At 38.6% G+C, this 22,558-nt stretch overlaps 1 pseudogene; it reads right to left on the bottom strand.

The window, feature by feature from the left end:
- Window positions 1-7,020: 7,020 nt before the first annotated feature.
- LOC141584613 (protein lin-37 homolog pseudogene) lies at window positions 7,021-13,244 on the bottom strand (annotated as a pseudogene).
- Window positions 13,245-22,558: the final 9,314 nt, after the last annotated feature.

The raw sequence follows: 22,558 nt of genomic DNA, 5'->3' as shown, positions 1-22,558 counted from the left end.
GTAATTCTGCTTTGCTTCTGGCACTTAAGTGCTACCACCTGACTTCTGCTCTTCAAGGATCCAGTCATCCCCATTGCTAGTAGGGAGCTCAGTTCTCTTACATAATCTCCTACCATTAGCTCCCACCTATAAAGAACATTCCACCACTGAGCTTGAAAACCCTGGTATCTTTCAAAGCCATGCATCCCTGTTACTTTGAAAAGCAGTTTAAAAATACAATCAGAATTCTTCTGGCCCTAGAGAAATAAATAGCATTTCTTGCTTCCAACACTTGACTCTAATTTTTTCAGAGGAAGCGCAGGACTTGCTCTGAAGGAGGTGTTTCAAAACCAAGGCAGCCCTTGCAGTCCATCCATCTTCTCATCTTCATGCAGGAAAACGTGTTGAGGTCAGTGCCTTCATCCTTTTGGATGTTTGGTGGTTTGCCTTTCCAAGACTCTTCTATTCCAAGTCTTCTCTTCTGTTCCTCCTTTTCTTTCTTGCATGTCTTTTTCTCTAACCTGCTTCCAATCTGTCCCAGGAATTCCACTTTATTTTTCATCCCAGCTGTACTTGCTTGTCATCTTATTACTACTTTTGGCAGAATACTCCACTGTAGTCAAACTGTCATTGGTCTCCTCTGCCATAAACATGACTGACTTTAGAAAGCAAGGGTGCTCTGATAGAAATTAAAATATGGGCTCTCCATTGCCACAGTGAAAGATACAATTACAGTGACAGGGACAGTCATATGCTGCCAAAGGCACCAAACTGAGCACCTAACTGGTTCTTGGAGAAATCAATCAACGTGCACATACCACGTTTATGCACTCACACACACATGCCATATGACTATACTGTTTGTCTTTTTCCTAACTGAACAAAGAAAAGGCAACAATACCTTTCAAAGAGTTTGTTCTTTCCGAGTCAAATTTTGTAAGACTGTGATCGAAGAAGGTTGTATATGAGAAACAAAGACAAAAAAAAAAAATCACTTGCTCCGAGAATTTGCTAAACGATTTCATATCGCTGAATTTCACCCATTAACACGTGTATTTAGATCCTAACAATGACTGACAGACATTTGGAAGGCAAAAGTAAAAGTTGACCTGCAGACAGTTCAAATTTGCCATATGCTTGCTGTCACTGTTAACAGTTTGTGGACCATCCTAATTTATTCTTCAGCTGACTAAGCCAATGTATTTTAAAGAAAACGAATACCTGTTCCTTTTTCAAAGATGACATTTAATTTTTCCTTATTACTCATAAGTATGGACAGCAAAATAAATGATTAACTGCCAGTTTCAGGTAGTTTTAGAAAGAAAGAATGGGGTTTTCCCCAGGACCTATCACAACTGTTTTCCATCTAAATGATTGCCTCACTGAGGAAATTCTCAAACAATATTCATCAGTTACGATTTCAGAAATAAACATTATTTCCTCGAACATAACCTGACAGAATTTTTAAAGGGAGTTTATTAGTGCTCAGAGATCACTACAATTTGAAGTGTGTGTGTGTGTGTGTGTGTGTGTGTGTGTGTGTAAACTTAAGACTAAAACACTTTTTTAATCTAATTTTTGTCTTTGAAAAAATTTTATTGTCTTTTCTCAAGTGTGTTTAAATAATCGCATATCTCATTAACTGGTGGCCCTGTCTTTTTCCTTCTTAAAACTTCATTTCTTAGGCAATATTATGGATGGAAGGAATTTTGACGGCAGGGAAAAGAGGACAAAGTTAGTATTTGTTGTTTTAAATTTTGACACAGTACAAACCTCCTCACCCTTTTATCTTTATGTATTTAAGAAAAGGTCTTCAACTTTTCCAGTTTCAATCAGATACCTCAAATGGTCAAGCTTATTTATAGTTAAAAAAAAAAAAGTCATTAAAACCTGAGTAAATAAAAAAATTAAGATACTTGCTAATTAATTTTTAAATATTCTAGATTACGACCAAGGGCTGTGAATCGTGTTATACAATGTTTGTCCCTCCTGCTTTTAATAGTGTTTGATTTGGCCTGTGGTGGGACTCCATAAATGAATTTTAATCGGTCAGTTAGTCATTAATAGTTATTTATAAGTTATAATGTGTATTCTGATTTTAAGATTACCATATTTATGTCAAAATGGAAAACAAACCAAACATCTAAGACATTTATAACCATTAATTATTTTATAATAAAATGTTTTATTGCTTCCATTTTAGCAAATTTTACTTTTCTTCAAATATCTCTTCTGAGGACTTTTAAGACATGAATCATGATAATCATAAAAAATTTGCAGTAGGCCCTAGAAATCCAACATAAAAATAGAATTAAAATGGTTTCATTGCGAGCATGTGCTCATTTTCATACTGATGGACAAAGCCCTTGGGGAATATTTGAAAGATGATCTACAACTCGCCCAACACCATCTCACTGGTTTTTCACAGCAGGCCCTTGTTGTCCTTTAAATTCTCAGACAGAGGATGATGGGACAATGCACAGCTTCAACTGAAGCCCCCACAAGACTCTCCGTTCATCTGCAGAAGCGAAGGCCTGGGCAGCTGGCACCCTTCCACAGGGAGCTACAAACACCACTTCGCCACATTGCAAGTTTCCCCAGGCAGCAGATGTCTTCTAGCTGCCGTTCAGGTCTGCAACTCTACCAAGCCACCTGTACAACATATTTAACGTACCGACAATGATTTTGTTGCTACTTAGAAAATATTTTTTAAATTCAATTTGTCTCTAAACTCCTGCATGGCCAGTGGGATTATTAGATAAAATCAGGCCTCACTTTGCAAAGCTTTGTATTCAAATATAGAGGGAAAAAAAATCAAACCCTCCACCTTTTTCCCCTTCCCGCAGCTTCCCCGAATGATTCAGAAAAAATGCATGCACCTTCTATGTTGTTATAACTACATTTTCTTCCTTAAAAAAAAAAAAACTGATGTTTCCAACAAGCAGTTTTGCCGAAGCACTGTACAGAAAAGTGAAACAACTAACTGTTAAATTGCTCACCCTTTTGCATTACTCTGACACACCAAACTTTAACGTGCCTCTACCAAAACTTTAAACTGTGAGTGCAATCCTCTTAGAACATTATAAGGAAAACATTCTGACTTTTTCGGCTGCTAAAGTGATACTTACAGTACCATTGTGTCTGTTTGGTTTAAAAATGAGGTTGATAATGATAATGTTTTTCCATAAGATGATCTTCTACTTTTTAATGATACCCGTAGTTTCCCCTACATAAATGACTAAATCCTTACAGAATCTCTGTCTTGATTAGCACTCCTGCTAGTAAAATTTCACATACTAAATCAGCACCAGCTGTAGCAAGAAAGAAAGAAAAAGGCAAGTGTAAATGTTCCATATGCCCCACCAAATTGGCATCTGTGTCAGTAACCCTTTTTTTCAAAATTATTGTATACATACATTCTCTTAAGTGTTTTGTTCACAGAATACTGCTAACAAAATTCTCTCTGTTGGCATATCAAGGAAAGAGCCTGTCCTTGGTACCATTCAGCTGCACAAAATACAATAGCTTTTTCTCCTCTTGTGGTCACAGACATACCTGAGGTTCTATTTATGTAAGTTGCTTCAAATTAGTGAACCTTTATTTTGACATCTGTTCTCTGTAATGTGACACTACAGTGTTCTTACAAAGCTGCTTTACAGTTGGAGTTTAATTGGTAGCAACACCAAACAATGTCAGAGAGACAAGATAAATTATTTCGGTCACCTAGAAGGTATCTCAGAGACCAGGCTCAAAACAAATAACCTGGAATGCGGTGGTGCTGGTGGTAGAAAGTATTTGTGATCATTCTCATCTTGCCACCTGTATTTTCTTCAAATAATGAAGTGCCTCTCTATAGATAAACATTTATAGATACAGATAATGCTATGTTATGGTAGTTTAGGTGATTTTCAATAGTTTATCCATTGAGACCTTATGAATTGTTGGAAATCTAGTCAAGACTGTTCTTCAGGAACATGCTCAAACCATCACTATGAATCCTAAAATATCCATGGGAAAGCTACAGAGAAGAGCATCTTAATTAAATGATCTACCTATAAGGATCTATATACAAGCTACGTCCCAGAGATACCTGCCTCATAGGTTGAAAACAATTATTTTCTTCTCTCAACAGAACATCATAATCTTGGCCAAGGCTAGTGCACACAGAAAAAGAGAACTGGCCACGTCTTTCTTGGTGGTGCCCTTTGATTTCTGCCCATGCCCTCTCGCAAGTGTTTACAGCACTGTGTTGCTCTTATTTGTCTACATTGCTACCATTCTTCATTGGACTATAAGCTCCTTGAGAGTTGGGATAGTAGGCCTGTATCTATTCTAAGACCGATTTCAGTAGATACCCAATAAAACGTTTACCAAGTCAAAATGGTTAAAGATGCAGAAAGTTTGTGTTATAATCTTAATGAACTGGTTAGTGAACAACTCACCAACTGGGATCAAAAGACTGAAATAAATGAGGCAAGGAGAAATGGATGAAATTTTCCTTTGCTTCCCTGAAATTTTCCTGCTATATAAATACCCTTTCATCAGATGTAATCCTATGGCTATTGAGATTTAGTGAAAGTTACACTTGGTAATTCCTACTTAAGGATCAAAATCAGAAGACATTTTGGTTATAAGTTAAAAATCTCTTGGATCTGAAGAGGCAGTTTACCTAAATTCATAGTAAATAGTTTAGAGAAGAGCATGTAGAGGAAATCCACAATTACAGAATATCCTGCAAACTGCTTTTTAAAAATGTGAACATTCTTTCTATTAAAAAACATGTAGCTTCCTTTATGAGGCAATAGCCTCTCTCTCAAGTATTGTGAATAGTCAAATCTGCTAACCTCCTCTCAGGGAAGCTGTGATAGGAATTCCTGAACAGGGAAGTTTGCAGGAGAGATCTGATGGTTATATACATGAAATTAAACTATGCTTACTGACTCCATAGTGATCTTGCAGCTGTTAAAACAATTATAATTGGGGAAGATAAAAAATGTTGGTTAATGGGTACAAATATACAGTTCAATTGAAGAAATAAGTTCTAATGTTGCATATTAGAATGGGGATGATTATAGTTAACCACAATGTATTGTACATCTCAGAACAGCAAGAAGAGAGGCCATGAAATGTTCCCAAGAAATAGGAATGACAAGTACCTGAGGTGGTGGATATTCTAGATACCCTGCCTTGATCATTACATATTCTGTGCATGTAACAAAATATCACATGTACTCCATAAATGTGTCCAAATATTATGTATCAATAAAAAAAGATTATAACAACTTATTCTTAAAACATTTGGACATATTATAGTTGATGGTAGCGGTGGTGAAATGTGTATTTCTACTCATCTATATGTACCGTAAGTGTATTCTTTTTATCTGTATTCCTGAGGATCAGCACAGTGACACAGAGTATGTATTTCAAAATGATTATTAAATACACACAAAAAAATTTTAACAACTGATTCTTTACTTGTTTCCTGCTTTTTTTTTCAGTCCTTACTCCTAGGTCTGTAATTAGCATGCTTATTTTAATACAGTTGTATGGATGATAAATTACACGCTGATATGGGATCTCCACAAATGACAGACAAGTATAAAAATGAGCTTGGGGAATCAATCAATCAAGAAGCCCTTTTCAGGAACACTGTATGTTTACAGTCCTACTATACTTTCTAGTGTAAAGTCATCAACCCAAAGGAAGCAGAGCAATGGCTGGACCAGCCAGGACGGTGTTACAAACCAGCATTCTGGTTGTTCTTGGCCTGTGCCATGCTGGTGATCGTGTATTTTTGAACATCAATTTTGATTTCTGTTCTAAGGCAACTTGTGACCCTGATGAGAAGACACCATGTAATTACAATTTTAAAATAATTAGACAATAGACAGTATATGAAAGACATAGGATTTATGCAATGGCTACACGGCATTTGTAGAAAATGGTCACATTTAGGAGGCAAAGCTCAGGAAGTGGTGAACCATAAGATTTTAATTTGGAACACAGGCCTTTGTGTTCCAAGGTGATTCCAAGTGTTAGTTTGGATTAATACAATCTGTGTATCGGGATGGGTGGCACCAGCCATCATTACCTTTTCTACTTCCATAGGCTTTGTTCACCCAAAGACACCTCATTCTCTAGAGATGCACTCCAGGATAGTTTGTGTGTGGTGGTTGCTTCTTAAAAGGCCACAGCCAGGTCACACATTATTTAAAGCGCTACTTTATTTAAGACAACTTTCAAGTGTTTCTTCTCCCTTTGCTATCTATGATTGCCCCATTTCAGTTTGCCATAGAGCAGCTGTTTCGATATCCAGCATTTATCCGTTCTCCACATGCATCCAGCCCAGAGGGATTGTTAAGCAGATCATTGTTTTAATTCTGGCTACATTCCAGGTCCCCATTATTAGTGATCCTGTCTTAACATTTACTGTTCAGTTTGGCTCACAGGTGATGTTGATTAAACTGGATATGCCATCTGGGGTGGGTTTTCGTCCTGTAGGCACACTCCAAGCTGAGCACACCTACGGCTTCATTTTGGGCTGACGTTTCATGCCACATTGGATGGCATTCTGGACATGATTTTCCACCACCTGGGCATGACTCTTGGCTAATTCATTTAGTAGTTGTGTTGAAATTAAGCAGTTCACTTCACTATCCAGGGTCTTGGTTTCCTAGCAAATAAACCAGAGAATAATCACTCATTCCTTTACTTAGTTCCTTGTTCATTTTTTAACCATTTACTGGCCAGCCACTTTGTGCCTGATACTCTATGAGGCGTGCAGAAATCAGAGAAAAAAACGGGAGTCCAAGCAGAGGCAACAGGATACACAAACTGAAAGACAAGAACACCACACGTACTGTTCATGGAGCAGCTCTGTCTACTAACAGATGGGAGCAAAGAGCTCTGGAGCCTGCAGGACATGATCGTTGAACTGGATCTTAAAGATCAAGCACTCCGAACTCTGCTTTCATGCATCTCATCAATTAAGATACCCACATGAGGGTAACACATAACAGTTTTATTTCTAATTATTTGGGGAAATAATGCAAACATATATGAATTACTTATTTTCTTATTATTTCATTATTTAAATACACAAAGCAGACTTGAATACATGTACTACATACCACAGGGGGTTGTTCTGAGACTCAAATGGCATGATATGTGAACAGACACCTTCTAAAGTGCTGCAGAAGGCTCTTCTGAGCATCTAGATGATGCTGACTGCCCTGTCTGTCCCACTAAGCTGTTACAAGGACTGAATTAGAAAAGGAATGTGAAAAAATGTTGAAAATGTAAGGCACTGATAATCATAAGAGCAGTAACAACTCACATTTACTTTGTCTTAAAATGCATCAAACATGGCTCTAAGTGTTTTACTTGTATTAGTTTATTTAATCCTCGTAGCAACAAATACAGTATGGCCTAGAGGTGAGCCCCATGAAAGTATTAGTATTTGACCGTTTCTGACCTACCAAAATGACAACATCATATGACTCAATCTGTTATTACTTTCCTATTTTGCAGATGAAAAAATGAGATGCAGAGAGGTTAAGCAATTTACCCAAGGTCACAGAGTTAGCGAAAGCGTCTTGTTTTTCCCATTATTTATGGACATCTGAAACTGTTGGGTTCTTGCTTGCAAGAATAAAAATCCAAAATGTCTAGCTTTAAAGAGAAAAACGGAAAGTACATGGAGTTGCTGGTAGAGTCAAAGGAAAGCTGATAAACAGAACACAGCCATCCTTCTGTATACTCAGAAGATCGGTTCAGGGACCCCCATGTATCCTCAAATCCATGCATACTCAGGTCTGCTGCGGTCCTGTGGAACCATGTATATAAAAAGTCAGCCCTCTGTACAGAAATATATTTTATTTCTCATCCCTCCATCTGTGTTTGGTTGAAAAAAAAATTGTATATAAGTGGACCCACGCAGTTCAGACCCGTGTTGTGCAAGGGTCAACTGCATTTCCAGAATCCCACTGTTTCACCTCAAGATCTGCCACTCTGTTCCAAGTCACCGTTATCCCTCACCTGTATGAATGTGGGAGCCTCCTAACTGGTCCTTCCACTTCTGCCCAGGCCCTTCTTCGGGCTATTTTCAACCTAATGGAGATAGATCATGTTTAAATGTTGGTCAAGTAATGTCGTGTTTCCACTTAAACCTATCAGTGACTCCTATCTCTTGCAGAGGTAAAGCTCATATCTCTACTCTGTCCTATGTGGTCCTGTGTGATCTGCTCCCAGCCCTACACCTCTCTGATCTCGCTGCCTGCTACCCTTCCTCCTTCCCTCTGCTCTACTCACACATGCCTGGAGCACCTCAGATCTTTGCATTTCCAGAGCTTTCCCCAGACCTCCATGTGGCTCACTCCTACACCTCCTTCTCCTAACATGTGTGTGTGTGTGTATATATATATATATACATATATATATATATATGTATGTATGTTAGGGGAATCTATGCATCTTCTACAGGGTTTTGAATCTTGCATTAGGATTTTATGTTAGAGAAAATAAATGAATTATTAGCTTCTAATGTTTCTTTTATTCTTCTCAAAATAAAATAATTATACTGCTTTTGCTGATAAAAATGTAATTGAAAAAAATTGAACCATGCAGTATATAATGTACAGCTGCCTCAACCATGCTGCTTTCCTTGCTTCCATCCTACCCTTCCATCCTACCCTACAGATGGAAACTCTCTTTTTTTTTTTTTTTTTTTTTTTTTTTGTGGAGTTGGGAGACGTTTACTGGGGTGGGGGGAGCTGGGAACATCACTGTCGCTCACACATCTCCTGTAGGATCTTCATGCTTTCTGAGGAAGGAAGCTGGTTCCGATGAGAGGCCTCCTTCCACCTCTGGCTGATGGGTTTCCAGCGCTGCATGTTGCGAAAGATGAGTGTGGAGGGTGAGGGTGAGGGCTCGTCATCAGGGGTGCCCCGCATGTCAGGCTGTAGCGGAGACGGGATGCAGGATCTGCAGGCATCTCTGGGTGGCCCGGGCGCTGTGGGTGGCGGCAGCTTGTACATACCACAATTCTTGCTGTTGGTGACCTCTGAACCCTCCTCATCCTCGGGCAGCGAGGGCAGAGGTGAGCTGGGAGAGCATTCACGCTCGCGCACAGAGGGGCTGTTCACATCCAGGCACAGCAGGCCGGGTGGAGTGGCGCGTTCTCACTGCGCTGGGCCAAGTCCACGCTCGGGTCGATCACAGAGGTGCTGGATCGCTGCGGCCCTCCCTCAGCCAGCCCGTCATCCATCTCCCTCCTCTTCTTCCTCCGCTACTGGGGGAAGCGGGCAGAAGGTCTTTTGCCAGTGGCTGCGATGGAGCCGTCCTTACTGTGGGTCTGAGGGGTTTTCCCGGCTTCCTCATCCAGACGCTCCCTGGCCATGTGACTCTTCTCCAGCAGACACTGCAGGACGGCGTCCAGTGGGTTCCGGGCTTTGGCCATCTCCAGCTCTGACTTCTCCACCTTCACCTTCGCGGGGAGCACGGTTTGGGTCCGGGATCTGGCTAGCTGGGTCAGACGAGCCCCAAAGGGCCTAGGGTCACAAATCAAGCTGGGAGGCGGGCGGAGACAGTTCAAAGATTTGCTTCATGGGCCACGGGTTCTCCGCCTTCGCTCGTGTACAGCTTGTATCCAGAAGGAGTCTCTTTTTAACATGTGGAACATATACTTCCGGCATTTACTATCTATGATATTTTATCATAAAAGGCTTTTATAAATACACTAGATAGAATAATATGCACTTCTCTATGAGCTGCACATTAGACAAACTGATACTGTGCAAATTGTTCTACCTGCATTCTTTATTTTACGTTGTATCAAGAATAGCTTTTCATACCGCATTGGTTGGCCTTATCTAATTAAAAAGCTCCATACGGTTCCATCACATGAATATACTGTAACTTATTCTACCAGTCCTTTAATGATGAATATTGATACTAAAAACAAGGCTGTAATTGATATCCTTATATGTAAACATTTACTTCTATTTTTAGTATAAAGTCCGAAAAGCACAGTTGCTGAGTCAAAGTGTACATATATTTTACATTTTGGTGCACATAACTAGATCGTACCACAGAAAATGTATGGCAATGTACACCCCCATCAAGAGTCTATGATAATGCTCACTTACTAAAACCTACCATCATCTTTAGCATTCTAATAGAAGGCACAGAATTGGTTAGCACGCTCGTGATCTCTAAACTCTATATAGCAGATATTACACAATGCCATCTTCAATGGTGATTGGAGATGAGTCCAACAAATTAATGTAAGTCTGACCTAAATTAACACAGCTCCAAAAATGGCAACAGACTGCTGCACAATAGAACAGTAGTTACTGGATCAAGGGTATGGCCTTAGATGAGTTTCACCATTTTTAACAGGACTGGATGCTAACCAAGGTAGACACTGCATTTAATATTCTGAAATGCAGAGTTAGCCAGCAATGGCAATGATGTGATACACCAGTCTGTCCCCACTCTCTGGCCTTTGGCAGACAAAGAGAATTCTAATAAACTCAGTCACCACCTCTGAATCCTTCGTAACACAGTGCCCTCAGCAGCCACTGCAAACTCATAGGGTAGGTACATCAGGAACAACCTGAGCTACACGGTGTTTTTCACAGACAAATGGAATTCAGAAGAGAGAGTGTTTTCAGCAGGCTGTATTTTAGGGGAAAGGGGAAAATACAGGTGACATCGATCAGGACCTTTAAATCAATTTTCCCAGCATTTGATAGTATGAAAGATGGAACAGGTTGAAACCTGAAGCCCTGCTGTGATTTGTGGGTGTGCCTAGAGGAAAATATTAACCAATAGTCAATTTAGAAAGATTCTGACCAGAATCTTGCTGAAGGAGATAAAAGTGATCCTATGATAGCAACAACATTCATTTGACTTCTTCAGATGATTAGACAAAAGGAAATTCTGCATTTTTGAACAGTATTTCTTAAACAGTATGTATCTTTCACTAGATAAAACGTAGGTTGCTGTCAAAAATTCTTAAAATTTTTTTCTTAGTATCATTTTAGTAGACAATTAATGTTATCTATTGCATCAAACAACCCCAAAATTTCAGTGGATTCACAATAAAGTTTATTTCTTGCTTTGCCCAAAATCAAAGAGTTTTTCTGAATGCTTCTTTCAGGTGATAACTATGAACCTCATGTTCTTCATGTAGAATGATTTCAATACATGGCCTCCATTGTTGCTACTGAAGGAGAAGGAAGATTATGAAAAAAAAAATCACAGTTTTTGTATAGCCAGTCCTAGAACTGCTGTACATCATTTCCACCCACTTCCAATTGGCTAGGAGTTAGTCACATGGCCCTGCCTGAAGAAGCCTGGGAAATGGAGTCTCCCTGGCTGTCCCAGAAGAGGAAATAGGATTGGTGAGCATCCAGACAACCAGACTTCTTCAAATATACATCCAGGCTTGGGACTTGTATTATTCTTTGTAAATCTGGTAGCAATAAAAATGTGGAGGGAGAACTACTTTGTTATATTTCAGTGGGTTCTCTATACCATATAATTCTTCAGATATAATTGTATTATAAGTACAACTCAATTCATAGGTTGTTATTGCAAAACATATATTTTCTTCGACCTCATTTTCTGACATAAAACTCCTAAAATCCTTAGAATCTCCAAAGCATGTTACTGAATTCACTGACTGGCTGCCTCTAGGTAGCTTCAGGATAGGGCTGGTCACAGGAAAGACCAAGGCAAGATTAGAAGATTGGAGCTTTCCGCCCCACTCCCCCCAAAACTCTGGGGATAGAAGAGGGCTGAAGGTTAAACTGATCCCCAATGGCCAATGGGCATTTGTTTAATCAATCATGCCTAGGTAATGAAGCCACCATAAAACTCAAAAAACTAAAGAGTTTGGAAAGCTTCCAGATAGCTGAACACATGGAGTTTCCTGGAGGCTGATGTCCTTGGGGCATGGAAGCTGCATACCTCTAACCCCATACCTCACATTATGCCTGTCTTCATCTGTGTTCTTTGTAATATCCTTTCTAATAAACCAGTAAATGAAAGTAAAGTGTTCCTGAGTCCTGTGAGCTACTCTAGCAAATTAACTGAATCCAAGGAGGGGGTCATAGGAACCCCAGTTTATAGCCAGTGCATCTGAAGCACATGCAAAATAACCTGGGGCTTGCAGTTGGCATCGGAAGTGGGAGCAGTCTTGTGGGAGTGCCCTCACCCTGTGGGGTCTGTCGCTATCTCCAGACCAACAGTGCTGAAATTGAATTGAATCAGAGGACACCCAGCTGATGTCCCCTGTAGAATTGATGGCTTGCTTGGTGTAGAGGGGTGAGAGGAGCCCCATACACATTTGGCCACAGAAGTCATCTGTGTTGATTGTTGTGGTATGACAGCAGAGAAGAAACAGTCTGTTTTTTCCCACTCAGCCACAGACTCTCAGATCTGAAAGCTGAATGCCATCTCAAGGGACTCCCTGGTTGAATTTACCTCTGCACACAGGTAGTAGACTCTCCAGTAACTCTCAACCCCTTTTAACCACCAAGAGTTCCTTTAATTATGTTTTCTTCAAAGACTGTATGTTTAGAAATAATTTGTCCACCAAACCACATTTATAGAGCAACAAGCATTCATTTTTCTCATGTGTTTAAATATCAATATAAAAAACTCCAAATTAGAACTTCTGATGAGAATGTAGAGATGACTCTCACACTGAGTTGATCTAAAGCTAGCCAGAAGCAAGAGACCCAGAGCTTCAGTGAGCCCGTGAGTTTATGCCAGTGTTATAAACTGGGTTGTACCCTGCAAAATGCACGTATTAAAGCTCTAACCCCCACTGTTTCTGTATTTGGAGATAGACTCTGTATGGGGGTATTTAAGGTTAAGTGAGGTCATTTGGGTGGGGCCCTAATCCAATGGGACCACTGTCCTTATAAAAAGAGTAAGACAGACACCAGAGATATTCCCTCCGCTCACTTGAAAGGAGGTCATGTGACAACTCAGCGAGAATGTGCTATCTTCAAACTAGAAGGCGTGCTTAGACCTCAAGCCTCCAGACTGTGAGGAAATAAATTTCTGCTGATTAAGTCAGCCAGTCCGTGATATTTTATCATGGCAGCCATAGATGACTAATATCCTCAGTTAGAGGTAAAATTTCTATTGTAGATCTTTAAAACGTGAAAATAGATAAATGTTTACATTGTCATAGTAAATCCTGATTAAGAACAACTATGTTATCATCTTTTTGCAAAAGAGCTTCATTTATGGCAGGTAATATCATTTGGTTTTTTTGTTTTTTTGAGATGGGGTCCCACTCTGTCTGGCTGGAGTGCGGTGACTCCATCACAGCTCACTGCAGCCTCAACTACCTGGGCTCAAGTGATCCTCTCACCTTAGTTTCCCAAGTAGCTGGGACTACAGGTATGCATCACCACACCCAGCTAATTTTTGTATTTTTTGTAGAGATGGGGTCTCACCACATTGCCCAGGCTGGTTTTGAACTCCTGGGGTCAAGTAATCCACCTGCTTCAGCCTCCCAAAGCGCTGGGATTTCAGGTGTGAGCAACCATGGGAAGTATCAGCTTCATCTCATTTCCAATAGTGAGGTTCTGTACAGCAAGTGCTATGTATCAAAAAGCCCTGACTGAAGGAAGAATTTGCTTCACAAACAAAATTCTGTATGATTTGATATTTGTTTTTTACTACAATGTCTCACCTACTGGAGGTTCAAGTTCTATTGTCAATATTCTTGTAGGCAATCTTGGCATACAATCGTACATATACAGTAAATGCTGTCGAAACTGTCAACCCATTATTATTTTTAGATTAGTGCAGAGGATGGGATAAAGGAATCATGACATTAAATAAAACATATTCAGATCCGCCACCAACACATCATTTCGCCATCCCTCTTCAAGGCAAGAATCAGTACTTGTAGGTGCAGGAAAAGTTATTGAGGCAAAATGCCAGGGTCATTTTTAAAATGCTCAAAAACTTACTTTGCAAAAAGTCACTGCTCATGGGCGTTTGACATTGTACCCGCTCCCTCACCTCCATGTATGACTTTCACACACACACACACACACACACACACACGCACGCATGCCATGATTCTGCTTCTCTATGACCAGTGCAGACTTAAAGAATGTGAAGACCATTCGAAAGCAGGATTTAGCACCCCCATTTTAATAATAAATACAAACACACACTTACCCAGTACGTTTTACGCCTGCCTGCAACAAAAACAGCTGAACAGATTGTGATGAAATTCAGAGACTGACAGTCTGACAAAAAAATCCCTTTTTGTCTAAAATCTGGCTTCCATAGGTTTGTGCAAATCTAAATATTTGATTTTGCACTGGAAAAGGAGCCAGTCTTATGTACAATTTATAAAATAAATGTGTAGATACATGTTTTAAAATCTCCAAATTTTGTCAACACATACTGTCCAACTTTAAAGACTTTTCTCCCCCATTTTTTTCCTATGACTTGGGTGTATTTTCCCCTGCTTTTTAAGGCTTTAACTATACTTATCTAATAAGAACTCTTTTGCAAACCAGTGTTTCAACAGTGATTTAACAGTAGTTTCCGTGTCAAATTGCCCTTTCCTCAGCAGGGAGGTTTAAGCCTTGCTGTATTATACTTCCAAGACACTCAGGAGCTGGAGTTGGGAGATATAATATTTTCTTTGAAGTTTCCCTTCACAACACACTGGGATGCAAACAAGCTTCAGTTACTCGGCAGTCAAACAATTCCATCACACAGCGACCAGGGCTACACATTATACCCAATTTTCTAATTATATCTTTATGATATTGACTACATGAGGTTAGGTGAAAACAGACTGGAATCACTATAAAATGCCTTGTCTAAGCAGGACATCTGGACTTTGAAATATTTTGCTTGTTGGCTTCAAATCCCCTTTTGGCAAGTCATAATCAAAATAAAAATAATTTAATTGATGAAAAACTTTAAGATATTTCTGAAAAATTCTTCATATATATGTTAAAGATATTTATTGTGCCAGAGATATATATGATCCACTATATATGCATGTGAAGTTCTAGGTTAAAGCAAATACATTTTACTGTTCTACGTATTATTATATTGCCTTTATGATTTATACATCATAGCAATTTAGCTGTCTCTATGCTATTTTTTAAGGGATTTTTTAGACATTTCATAACTGAAAGTGGGACTTTCTCCTTTTGTAAGTTTTCTAAAGTTCATGCATGATGCAATCATTAATTTATAGCAGCATCTAGAGAGATCTATGTATCAGGAAAGAAAACTGAGGGGTTTCAGAAAGTTATCTAGGGTCTCATAGCTCACGGCGCCATTGCGGAGAAGCGGAAGAAAGGGCCTGACTCATTAAAAGTTGCCAGCGGCACCATTACCTTGAGGACAGCCTTAGCTCAAAGCACAACAGACCACCTCCCTGCCTTCAGTGGGCTGATACTTACAAGCAATACCACGTGGGAAAGAAGATGAGAAACAATACACACTAAATATTACCTGGCAGTCATCTCAGGGAACCGGGGACTCAAGGATTTTTATTCTCTTCTTTCTGCATATTTATATTTTTCTAATGTTAAATGACATATAGGGAGACCATTGTTTTGAATGGATCTCCTGCACTAGGCCCCAGCAGACCTGACCAAACCAGAATAGAGCCACTCATGCCAGGTGCCACACAATCAAACTGAAACTTTAAGGGGGCCAGTTAAAAAAACACCCACACAAATTAAAAACAGCAGATTCATAGCCACCAGTCAGAATGAACCTAATTTACCTGAACATCCCCTCTGTTGCAGCTCTAAGGAAAGTTACTTTGAAATGACCAACCCATTTCTAGTTCTGTATCTGCTTTCTTCAGCTCTTTTCTGTGTATAAAGCCAACTTCCTCTGCTTGGAGCGCCTTTTCTAAATCTTTAGATGGAATGTGGCTGGATTCATGATTGACTAATAAAAGCCAATTTGATCTCTAAGTTTGTTGTAATTTTGTCTTTTGACACTGAAATTATAAAAACAAGCAAGTATGAATTGTGTCATCAAAAAAGCACAAATAACTAAAAGTCAGGATGAAGAAATGTCACATGCTTTGGGGAAAATCATAAGCACTGTCGTGTCCTTTATCTCTTATATCGAGGAACTTTTGACATAGACCACCTTGTCCCCCTCTGCAATCTTGTACAAAGAAAAAGTCACCTACGTGTAGTTAAACATCTCCTGAGGATGAAAAAGGTGCATGCTCGAAGGAAGTCAACCACACATTAGTGTTTATTCAGAAAAGTTTATAACTATAAAAATAAATATTATTCAAGTCATATTTAGAAGAATTACAAAGATGCACAGAAAACTCACAGTCTCCATGAAGTTGCACAAATTAAGTCATTGACCCACACTGAGTTGAACACCAAACAAGGTGCCCCTTCTTCTAAAGTAATGAATATTCCTCAAACGGCAAGGGAGCACAGGCTGCTGTTTGATGCTGATGACATTGAAAATTTAGGAGAACAGAAATCCCATCATTTTTCATTTGTATGCAAATTTGTCTGTTCCAGAAATTAACCCCTGGACCCCACGTCAGTTTTCATCTCTAGGAATTTTCTTTGCCAGCACCACACGGTGTAGTCTTGTCACTACCCTGAGGTCACTAGGCTTTCCCAGTTTAAAAATAACAACTAGCGCCACCAAAGTCATAATGGTGCTTTGTTTACCCTCATTACTGGAGGCTAAAGAGCACTAGAGGAGAGGCTGTCGTAAAATGCACATCTCCAATGGCTGGCCCTGCCAGTGGTATTGAAATGCAAACTACATCCTACTTTGGCCAGGCAGCATTCATTGCCCACTTTTCCTAGCGTTAAGGTAAACCTGGGACAATAGATCAATCCGATTACCCTTCTTTTCAGCCAGGTCTTCAATGGGTAAAAAGTTCCTTTGTTACTTCCCACCTTAGACAAATGTCATCATCTACATGTGAAGGGGAGAGAGGTGATTGAGGTTTTTAATTGATGTGGATTTAATTATGCTAATTTAGACAGCTGCAATGCATTTCAGTATAGCTGCATAATAGGGTGAGCAAATACAGGTGCCCTTCTCCATGGGGGTTATAATTTTTAACCTAGGTAGCTTTAATAGGGAAGAGCATTCGAAAGTATAGACAAGTTAAGATTTGTAAAGGAAGGTTCACTGGCCCTCCGAAATATTTAGCAGGCTTTACATGCACCTAAGACAGAGCCGGTTAAAATCTTCAAACTGGTCTCTAATTAGAATAGACCATTTTAAACGGTGGGTTTATCAAGAGTTGATTAGAGATAACACTAAACTAGAATTTTGGAATTAAAAATGACCTTTACTTCCATCTCTGAAAAAAAAAAATCACACAATGGAAATGGTGATTTAAAAAAAAAAAAAAAAAGTAGTAAGAATGTTTTAAAATATTTTCTTAAAAAGGAAGGGGATTTTGAATTTTGAACTTTAACGACAAGGTGAGTTTCCTTCACCATGTACAGGACATGACTTTCATCCTGCTCCTTGCACATGGAAACATGACACTCAGTGTCATCAATAAGAATAGAGTATTTGTTTCATTTTTTAAATTGCTGCCTAACACCAATTTTTTGGTGAGTACCGCCCACACCCTGTTAAGACCAGAACAACAAACAGCTAACCCAAGTTACAACATTTCCATATTGTTTCTGATGTCTGGGCTTCATACTTAGATCACATTCAGGGCATACAGATGGAAAGAAATCGCTTTTATAAATTGATATCCATCACACACTATTTTGAATTCCTTTGAACAAAACAATGTCAGAATTTTAGCTATAGAGTTTTTGAATATTTTTCTTCATTCCTTTTTGATTCCTATTTTATCTACTTCAGTTGTTTGGGTCTTAAACAAGATTTGACACAGAGTCCTATGCACCTCTCAGAGGCTCAAGAAACCCTGACTGGCTAATATGCTGCTCTCAAAAGAGGCGGGGTCTCACAGGGCAATACTGGACAGGCCAGTATGCAATGGTGTGAAGGAAGAGGAAGAAATATGAAGGGTTTTTATTACTTCCTTTGCGGCTTGCTAAGGTAGGGAGGTCTGAAAAGGCTGCAGAGCTTCTGTTCCCTTTTGCCTCTGGGTGACGCTTTCTTCAAGGCCCAACTTGTCTCCATAGACACAGATTTTCCTCCTAGGAGGCCTATTGCATTTCTAGAGGACAAAGAGCTTATAAATGAATCATCTTCCTTTTTCCCAGCCATTCCCTTCTCACCCCTGTCAGGCTTCTCTTCTGTGTATTTTCCTTTGTCCTATACTAATCAGAGAGGTAATTAGCTGGCAAAGAAAAGAAGAAAGAAATAGGGCATCTGGCCTCCGCTCTAGCGAGAGTGCAGAGTGACCTTTCCAATCCCACCCCAGTTTTTGGTGAAAGCACAGAGATTTGGGGTGAATTTTGGCTCTGGTTTTTACTGACTCCTCAGATCTTGGATGAGTTATTTAACTTAACTGACGTAATTAATTTACCAAATGGAATACTCATTCACAGTCTATGCATTCGTTGAGGTGACATAGTAAGTAAGTAAGGCTGAAAAGTACCTAGAACTACATACATCCAGCACCCAGTAGGTACCAAGGATGCTCTTCTGCTATTTCTTCATCACCTGCAACGCGCATCTCCCACACCTTTCTCTTTGCATTGACCTATAGCTTCTTTATTCATGCTCCTTTGGGATACCATTATTGTATTTTCTCTTGTCTATAATCTTTTAAAATTTCTTTCCTTCTGCCAATTTATAACTTTTTTTTCTGTTGTTTCTCACAGATTCTTTCACTATCCTCCTTTCACCTCTTTCCACTTTTAGGGTTAGAACAGAAGAAGAAAAGGGTGGAAGTAGATAAAATTAAAATAGGAATCATAAAGGAATGAAGAAAAATAAATATTCAAAAACTCCATAGCTAAAATTCTGGCAGAGTTTTATTCAAAGGAATTCAAAATCTATGTGGTAGATATCAATTTATAAAAGTGATTTCTTTCCATCTGTATGCCATGAGTGTAATCTAAGTATGAAACCCAGTCATCAAAAACAAAATGGAAATGTTGCAACTTGGGTTAGCTATGGATTTCATCCTAGCAACCATATGATTCTGTTCTTAAAATCACCTAAAAATAACAAGAACAGTAAGAACGGCAGCAGTCTTTTGATAAATAGTGCTTTGGTCAAATTAATACAGAACAATCATAATAAAGAGCTTTTTGTTTCTAGCAACATGGCAAGCCAACGCAAACAACTTTCTCCTCTAACTCATGGAAATGCTGGATGAAATATAACAAAAAATGGAATACATAGTTGAGTTTGAAAGACAGAACAAAGTTCCCTGCATCAAAAATAAAGAGAAAGGATGGTTAGAGTAGTGAGCACATGAACTGACACAGTAGATGTGAGAAATAGCAGTTCTGGTGAGCAACAAGGAAATTTGTTTCTGCTTGCTACGAAGGAAGAAAAAAAATCAGCCAATATTAAAACTCTCACAGATGTGCCTCATGCCCATATAGAGTATCCATTCACACTCCTGAGTTTACAATCTCAAATAAAGAATCTAATATACAAATAAAGGAAATAAACTTGACAAAAGCAAACTCCAAATCCTATGTTTAGGGTCACTGATACAACCTGGCAGGCTCAAAAATCCTGCAGATGAAGAAAAGTTTAAAATACAAAAATGACAAGCCACGCAAGCAATTTTTCATAAGGGAGACTCAGAAAACTCAAGAAACAAGAGAACTAGAACCCTAATTAATGTCATAAAACAGTCTGAGAGACACCATTAAATAAGTATGCTTAGAATGATAAAATAGATAAAAGAATCACCATAAAAATAAAAGAACAGAACATAATGAAAAAAGGAAAGATAATTTTGAAAAATAGCCAAATAAAACTTGCAAAAGTGAGAAGCATGCTTATTAAAATGAAAATCCTTAATGGACAGGCTAATCAGTATCTAAAGAACTAATGTGTGAACTGGCAGATAGATCTAAATAAATTACTCCCAATTAGTACCAAACAAATAAACAAATTAGATATATATATATATATATATAAAATATTTATATTTGTATATATAATTTTTTTAAATGTTAAAACCTAGGCATATTGGCTCACATCTCTAATCCTAGCCACTTAAGAGGCTGAGGCAGGAGGATCACTTGTGCCCAGGAATTCGAGACCACCTTAAGCAACACAGTGAAATACCCACCTCAAATTAAAAAAAAAAATGCTAACAGACATAAAGATGGTCAAACATACATCCAATAAGAGTTACAGAGACATGAAATAAATGAAAATAAATCCATAGCTAGATACATCATAATAAACATAAATAATGCTAAAGTTAAAAACAAACATATATATTTAAAAAAAAAAAAAAACAGAAAGAAAACTCAGATTACCTGAAGAACAAGTCAGTCTGAAGCAGAGTTTTTGTCAGCAAAAACAGAACCAGCAGGAAACAGAATAATATCCTCAAAGTGCTATGAAAACAAAAATCTTATAATTGTATACCCAACTAAATTAAAGATTAAGCACATGATAAACAGATTTTTGAATAAAGACTGGTAGAGTTCATCCGCTTCAGATTCCTCCATGAAAGAACCACCAACAGTGTACTTTAGTAAGAACACCGAACCAGAAGAAAGGAAAGATACAAATTACAATGATCAAAGAAATTAGAAAACATTCAAGTAAATATTGAAGTAAAAATAATAATGGCTTAGTATAGAGGGTAAAAGATGAAAAGTAAAATAGTATATTGGTAGTTGAAGAGTGTAATGATTAGGCATTAAAACAAACAAGTCAAATGTGCTTGTTAAAAACCTATGAGAAACCACTGAAAAATAGAAACAAAATATATAACTCCCATTTCAAAACAAAGAACATGAAAAATAATTATGCTAAGTAAGAACAGTAGAAAAAAACAAAGTAAAACATGGTAAATAGAAATTTCAAACACAATTTAAAATCATAGAATGTCACATTTTCACCAATTACAGCAAAGATACGTGGGATTAGAACTAATATGCATCGCTCTTGCTGCCACTTGTCACCGCCGAAAAAGAGAACGAATACTTATTGAAATCATATTAGCTTACATTTTTATTTCCATAACCAGCTGTAAGGAAGGGTTGGAAATAGTAATTTTGGGGATTCCAGTTGGAGAAGCTGGGATTCTGAATGTGAGGAACATCTAAAGAGAGGGAATTCAGTGGAGCCACAATTCCTAATCTCCACTCTGGACAAATTATGCAGCAACAAGAGGCCAACAATAAAAAGAGACAGTGTGGTACGCAAAACAGGTCCGAGCCTAAATCAGGAAATTTGTGCTTTTGGTCTAGATCAGCCTCTAACTAATTTTATCATCTTGAGAATGGATTTATGCTCTCTAGTTGTCTATTTCATCATGAATAAAATGGGTTTATAGCGAGCAACTGCCAAGGTTTCTTCCACCAACAGAAATAAAAAGACTGACTATTTGACATGGTAACAGAGAAGAGAAACAGACATGCAGGGACCGCCCTTGTCATACCCTCATCTAGCCCCTGCACCTGGACAATGGGACTTCACTAATTAGCACGGATATCAATCAAAACAAAGTTTGTTTTCAAAGGTATCTGGGGAAAGTGTCATTCATTAACTTTCCAATATCTGGGGTTTTTTTTCTTCTTCTTCCTTCACAAAAAGAATACCTGGTTAGAAGATGGATAAGGTGGCTCACACCTGTAAATCCCAGTACTTTGGGAGTCTGAGGCAGGAGGATTACCAGAGGTTAGGAGTTCAAATCTAGCCTGATCAACATGGTGAAACCCCATCTACTAAACATACAAAAAATTAGCCAGGCTTGGTGGTGCATGCCTATAATATGGCTACTTGGGAGGCTGAGGCATGAGAATCACTTGAATCTGAGAGGTAGAGGTTGCAGTGACCCAAGATGGTACCACTAAACTGCAGTCTGGGTGGCAGAGCGAGATTCCATCTCAAAAACAACAACAACAACAAAATAGTGTTTATAACTAATTAATCACAACCAGTTACAGATTTCTTTGTTCTTTCTCTTTTCCTACTGCTCTTCATTTGACTGATTTTAAATATAATAAATAAATAAGCGACACCAATTTTGATGAGAAGATCAATACATTCATCTCAATACTTTCTTGATTCCTTTGATGCTAGGAATGGCCATGTGACACAGTTCTATGCAGGGAGATATGGCAGCAAGGGTGATATGGAATTCTGGGAAAGCTTTTGCCTTCTTGAGTCTAGAGGTATAGCAGCCACCTTGCTGCCATGAGACAACATGGCCAAGGGCTGAGCCAAGAGGACTGTACTGACAACTGTCCTGACATTGTTAGACTCTTCACCCAAGGACCTATCTGCACCCAGACACTTTGCTAAGGGAAATAAGGAAACTCTGTTTAATGCATGTTTTAAGTTTTTCTGTTACTTACAGCCGAGTACATTCCTGATAAAGAATTGTCTATTAAGGTTTAATTAGGTATGTAGAGAGCAGATACTTAGGCTAGACCAATTAAAA

The sequence above is a fragment of the Saimiri boliviensis genome, chromosome 5 (genome assembly GCF_048565385.1).
Source record: "Saimiri boliviensis isolate mSaiBol1 chromosome 5, mSaiBol1.pri, whole genome shotgun sequence".
Lineage (NCBI taxonomy): Eukaryota > Metazoa > Chordata > Mammalia > Primates > Cebidae > Saimiri > Saimiri boliviensis.
Note: the sequence above shows the minus strand (reverse complement) of the source record. Positions and strands in the feature narration are given on the sequence as shown.